Source organism: Procambarus clarkii, unplaced genomic scaffold, assembly GCF_040958095.1.
Source record: "Procambarus clarkii isolate CNS0578487 unplaced genomic scaffold, FALCON_Pclarkii_2.0 HiC_scaffold_97, whole genome shotgun sequence".
NCBI classification, from domain to species: domain Eukaryota; kingdom Metazoa; phylum Arthropoda; class Malacostraca; order Decapoda; family Cambaridae; genus Procambarus; species Procambarus clarkii.
In genome coordinates this window covers 2042312-2048644 of record NW_027189130.1, presented here as the reverse complement: position 1 = coordinate 2048644, position 6333 = coordinate 2042312, and positions in this window count along the sequence as shown.

The following is a 6333-nucleotide window of genomic DNA, read 5'->3' as shown; positions in this document are numbered from 1 at the left end:
AGTTGATCTGGTGTGGTGTGTTGGTGGGTCTGGTGTGGTGGTTGGTCTGGTGTGGTGTGGTGGTGGTGGTGGTCTGGTGTGGTGTGGTGGTGGGTCTGGTGTGGTGGTTGGTCTGGTGTGGTGGTTGGTCTGGTGTGGTGTGGTGGTGGTTGGTGTGATGTGGTGGTGGTGGTCTGGTGTGGTGTGGTGGTGGGTCTGGTGAGGTGTGTTGTGGTGGTGGGTCTGGTGTGTTGTGGTAGTGGGTCTGGTGTGTTGTGGTAGTGGGTCTGGTGTGTTGTGGTAGTGGGTCTGATATGTTGTGGTAGTGGGTCTGGTGTGTTGTGGTGGTGGTGGGTCTGGTGTGTTGTGGTGGGTCTGGTGTGGTGTGGTGGTGGGTCTGATGTGTTGTACTGGTGGGTCTGGTGTGGTGTGGTGGTGGGTCTGGTGTGTTGTGGTGGTGGGTCTGGTGTGTTGTGGTGGTGGGTCTGGTGTGTTGTGGTGGTGGGTCTGGTGTGTTGTGGTGGTGGGTCTGGTGTGGTGGTGGTGGATCTGGTGTGGTGGTGGTGGGTCTGGTGTGTTGTGGTATGGTGTTGTGGTATGGTGGTGGGTCTGGTGTGGTGGTGGGTCTGGTGTGTTGTGGTAGTGGGTCTGGTGTGTTGTGGTGGTGGTCAGGTGTGTTGTGGTGGTGGGTCAGGTGTGTTGTGGTGGTGGGTCTGGTGTGTTGTGGTGGTGGGTCTGGTGTGTTGTGGTGGTGGGTCTGGTGTGGTGTGGTGGTGGGTCTGGTGTGGTGTGGTGGTGGGTCTGGTGTGGTGTGGTGTGGTGTGGTGGTGGGTCTGGTGTGTTGTGGTGGTGGGTCTGGTGTGTTGTGGTGGTGGGTCTGGTGTGTTGTGGTGGTGGGTCTGGTGTGTTGTGGTGGTGGGTCTGGTGTGGTGGTGGGTCTGGTGTGGTGGTGGGTCTGGTGTGGTAGTTGATCTGGTGTGGTGTGTTGGTGGGTCTGGTGTGGTGGTTGGTCTGGTTTGGTGTGGTGGTGGTTGGTGTGGTGTGGTGGTGGTGGTCTGGTGTGGTGTGGTGGTGGGTCTGGTGAGGTGTGGTGTGGTGTGGTGGTGGGTCTGGTGTGGTGTGGTGGTGGTTGGTGTGGTGTGGTGGTGGTGGTCTGGTGTGGTGTGGTGGTGGGTCTGGTGAGGTGTGGTGTGGTGTGGTGGTGGGTCTGGTGTGGTGTGGTGGTGGGTCTGGTGAGGTGTGGTGGTGGGTCTGGTGTGGTGTTTTAATTTAACTATTTTAACTCTCAAATTTTGTGGATTCTGGCCATAAAGTTGTGGATGGAGGATGTGGCTTCCATAACTACTTCTTGAAGGGCATCATACTTGTAAACTTCTCGTACAGGGTAAGAATACTTTCTCATGTTCCTTAGGCTCATTTTCCTTTCCAGCTTCCGCCTGCGTCTTCTCTCTCTCACAATGTGAAGAGCTATCCTTGTCTACCTGCTCTATCCCCTTCAGTGTCTTTTATGCTGTGATCATATTGCCTCTCTGCCTTCTATCCTCTTCCTTCAGTCCATTAGGGTTGTGAGATTTATTGTTATTAGTCTATCCTCGGGACACAAAACTCACAATAGCGTGATGCATCAATGAACAAATCCACAAGATATTTGGCCGGCAGCGTCCCAGACGATAAGGCAGCTTCTGGGATGATCTCGGACGTAGGTTCGAATCCTCGTCACGTCCCCTGTGGATTTGTTCTATCCTCGTAGATTAACCCTTTTAGGTCTGGCAGCAGTCTTAATGCAAACTAGAGTGCTTTCTCAAATTTGGCTGCACGATTCACAATTCTATGCCGGTGATGCATATTCCTTGTATTGTTCTAAGATACGTCGTGTAGACTGTTTGGAAGGACGCTTGATTCTCGTTTCTGAACGAGGTTCTTACATTTGCCAGCGTCTCATATGCTGCTGATGTTATCCTATTTATATGTGCCTCAGTTGTTGTTGTTGTTAGTGGAGGAATTATATCCACTTTCAAATCTCTCGTGTTCCTGTTGTTAACTTCACCGGATGTTGTAAACGCTGTTCTCTCCCACCTTTCTAATTTTCATTTCCTTACACTTGTTAGCACTGAATTCCAGAAACCATTTGTTTGACCACTATTTGAGTTTGCCAGGATCCCCTTGTAATTACTACAGTACTCGTCTGTTTTAAAGTTCCTCATCAGCGTTCCATCAAATATTGACGCGTGTCCAAACTCACTCCCTCGGGCCGGTCGTTCACATGAATTAGGAACAGCAGTGGTCCCAGGACAGAGCCTTGTGGGAACCCCACTTGTTACATTGTTCCAACTGGGGGAGCCGGTGGCTGAGCGGACAGAACACTGTACGCGTGATTCTGTGGTCCCGGGTTCAATCCTGGGCGCCGGTGAGAAAAGATGGGCAGAGTTTCTTTCACCCTGATGCTCCTGTTACTTAGCAGTGAATAGGTACCTAGGAGTTAGTCAGCTGTCACGGGCTGCTTACTAGGGGTGGAGGCCTGGTTGAGGACCGGGCCGCGGGGACACTAAAGCCCCGAAATCATCTCAAGATAACCTCAAGTAGATAGCTTGAAGCCTTCCTCGCTGACTGTGACTGGTTTGTTCTTCAGGTACTCCGTTACCCTTGTTGTTGTTGTTGTTGTTAAAGATTCGCTACTTGGAACAAAGAGTTCCAAGTAGCACGGGCTATGGTGAGCCCGTAGTCCGTTACGCTGCTCAGAGGTGTCCTGGGTGTCCCAGCTTGCTGCGTCCCACCTTGTACAACAACCTCCTTTATTGTGTTTAATAACACACGCTTAATTGCACAACAGTTACGGATATATTGGTTCATTTAGCCTCCCCCGCACGCTGTCGCACAGTACCTCTCACTGTATTGCACCGCCGCCCCACACTCTCACTATTGCACCACCACACACTCTCACTATTGCACCACCACACACTCTCACTATTGCACCGCCGCCACACTCTCACTATTGCACCACCACACACTCTCACTATTGCACCACCACACACTCTCACTATTGCACCGCCACCACACACTCTCACTATTGCACCACCACACACTCTCACTATTGCACCGCCACCACACTCTCACTATTGCACCGCCACCACACTCTCACTATTGCACCGCCACCACACACTCTCACTATTGCACCACCACACACTCTCACTATTGCACCACCACACACTCTCACTATTGCACCGCCACCACACACTCTCACTATTGCACCACTACACACTCTCACTATTGCACCGCCGCCCCATACTCTCACTATTGCACCACCACCACACTCTCACTATTGCACCACCACACACTCTCACTATTGCACCACCACACACTCTCACTATTGCACCGCCACCACACTCTCACTATTGCACCGCCACCACACACTCTCACTATTGCACCACCACCACACTCTCACTATTGCACCGCCACCACACTCTCACTATTGCACCGCCACCACACTCTCACTATTGCACCGCCACCACACTCTCACTATTGCACCACCACACACTCTCACTATTGCACCGCCACCACACTCTCACTATTGCACCACCACACACTCTCACTATTGCACCGCCACCACACTCTCACTATTGCACCGCTACCACACTCTCACTATTGCACCGCCACCACACTCTCACTATTGCACCACCACCACACACTCTCACTATTGCACCACCACCACACACTCTCACTATTGCACCGCCACCACACTCTCACTATTGCACCACCACCACACCCTCTCACTATTGCACCACCGCCACACACTCACTATTGCACCGCCACCACACACTCTCACTATTGCACCGCCACCACACACTCACTATTGCACCGCCACCACACACTCTCACTATTGCACCGCCACCACACTCTCACTATTGCACCGCCACCACACTCTCACTATTGCACCGCCACCACACTCTCACTATTGCACCGCCACCACACACTCTCACTATTGCACCACCACCACACTCTCACTATTGCACCGCCACCACACACTCTCACTATTGCACCGCCACCACACTCTCACTATTGCACCGCCACCACACACTCTCACTATTGCACCACCACCACACTCTCACTATTGCACCACCACCACACACTCTCACTATTGCACCGCCACCACACACTCTCACTATTGCACAGCCGCCACACTCTCACTATTGCACCACCACCACACTCTCACTATTGCACCACCACACACTCTCACTATTGCACCGCCACCACACACTCTCACTATTGCACCGCCACCACACACTCTCACTATTGCACCGCCACCACACTCTCACTATTGCACCACCACCACACTCTCACTATTGCACCACCACACACTCTCACTATTGCACCACCACCACACTCTCACTATTGCACCGCCACCACACACTCTCACTATTGCACCGCCACCACACACTCTCACTATTGCACCGCCACCACACACTCTCACTATTGCACCACCACCACACTCTCACTATTGCACCGCCACCACACTCTCACTATTGCACCACCACCACACTCTCACTATTGCACCACCACCACACACTCTCACTATTGCACCGCCACCACACTCTCACTATTGCACCGCCGCCACACACTCTCACTATTGCACCACCACACACTCTCACTATTGCACCGCCACACACTCTCACTATTGCACCGCCACCACACACTCTCACTATTGCACCGCCACCACACACTCTCACTATTGCACCGCCACCACACACTCTCACTATTGCACCGCCACCACACACTCTCACTATTGCACCGCCACCACACTCTCACTATTGCACCGCCACCACACACTCTCACTATTGCACCGCCACCACACTCTCACTATTGCACCGCCACCACACACTCTCACTATTGCACCGCCGCCACACTCTCACTATTGCACCGCCACCACACACTCTCACTATTGCACCGCCACCACACTCTCACTATTGCACCGCCACCACACTCTCACTATTGCACCGCCACCACACTCTCACTATTGCACCGCCACCACACACTCTCACTATTGCACCGCCACCACACACTCTCAATATTGCACCGCTGCCACACACTCTCACTATTGCACCGCCACACACTCTCACTATTGCACCGCCACACACTCTCACTATTGCACCGCCACCACACTCTCACTATTGCACCGCCACCACACACTCTCACTATTGCACCGCCGCCACACACTCTCACTATTGCACCGCCACACACTCTCACTATTGCACCGCCACACACTCTCACTATTGCACCGCCACACACTCTCACTATTGCACCGCCACCACACACTCTCACTATTGCACCGCCGCCACACACTCTCACTATTGCACCGCCGCCACACACTCTCACTATTGCACCGCCACACACTCTCACTATTGCACCGCCACACACTCTCACTATTGCACCGCCACACACTCTCACTATTGCACCGCCACCACACACTCTCACTATTGCACCGCCGCCACACACTCTCACTATTGCACCGCCGCCACAAACTCTCACTATTGCACCGCCACACACCTCTCACTATTGCACCGCCACCACACTCTCACTATTGCACCGCCACACACTCTCACTATTGCACCGCCACCACACTCTCACTATTGCACCGCCACACACTCTCACTATTGCACCGCCACCACACACTCTCACTATTGCACCGCCGCCACACACTCTCACTATTGCACCGCCGCCCCACACTCACTATTGCACCGCCACCACACTCTCACTATTGCACCGCCACCACACACTCTCACTATTGCACCGCCACCACACACTCACTATTGCACCGCCGCCCCACACTCACACTATTGCACCGCCACCACACACTCTCACTATTGCACCGCCACCACACACTCTCACTATTGCACCGCCACCACACTCTCACTATTGCACCGCCATCACCCACTCTCACTATTGCCCCGCCGCCCCACACTCTCACTATTGCACCGCCACCACACACTCTCACTATTGCACCGCCACCACACACTCTCACTATTGCACCACCGCCACACACTCTCACTATTGCACCGCCGCCCCACACTCTCACTATTGCACCGCCACCACACTCTCTCACTATTGCACCGCCGCCACACTCTCACTATTGCACCGCCACCACACTCTCACTATTGCACCGCCGCCCCTCACTCTCACTATTGCACCACCACCAGTCTCTCACTATTGCACCGCCGCCCCTCACTCTCACTATTGCACCACCACCAGTCTCTCACTATTGCACCGCCACCACACTCTCACTATTGCACCGCCACCACACACTCACTATTGCACCGCCACCACACTCTCACTATTGCACCGCCACCACACACTCACTAT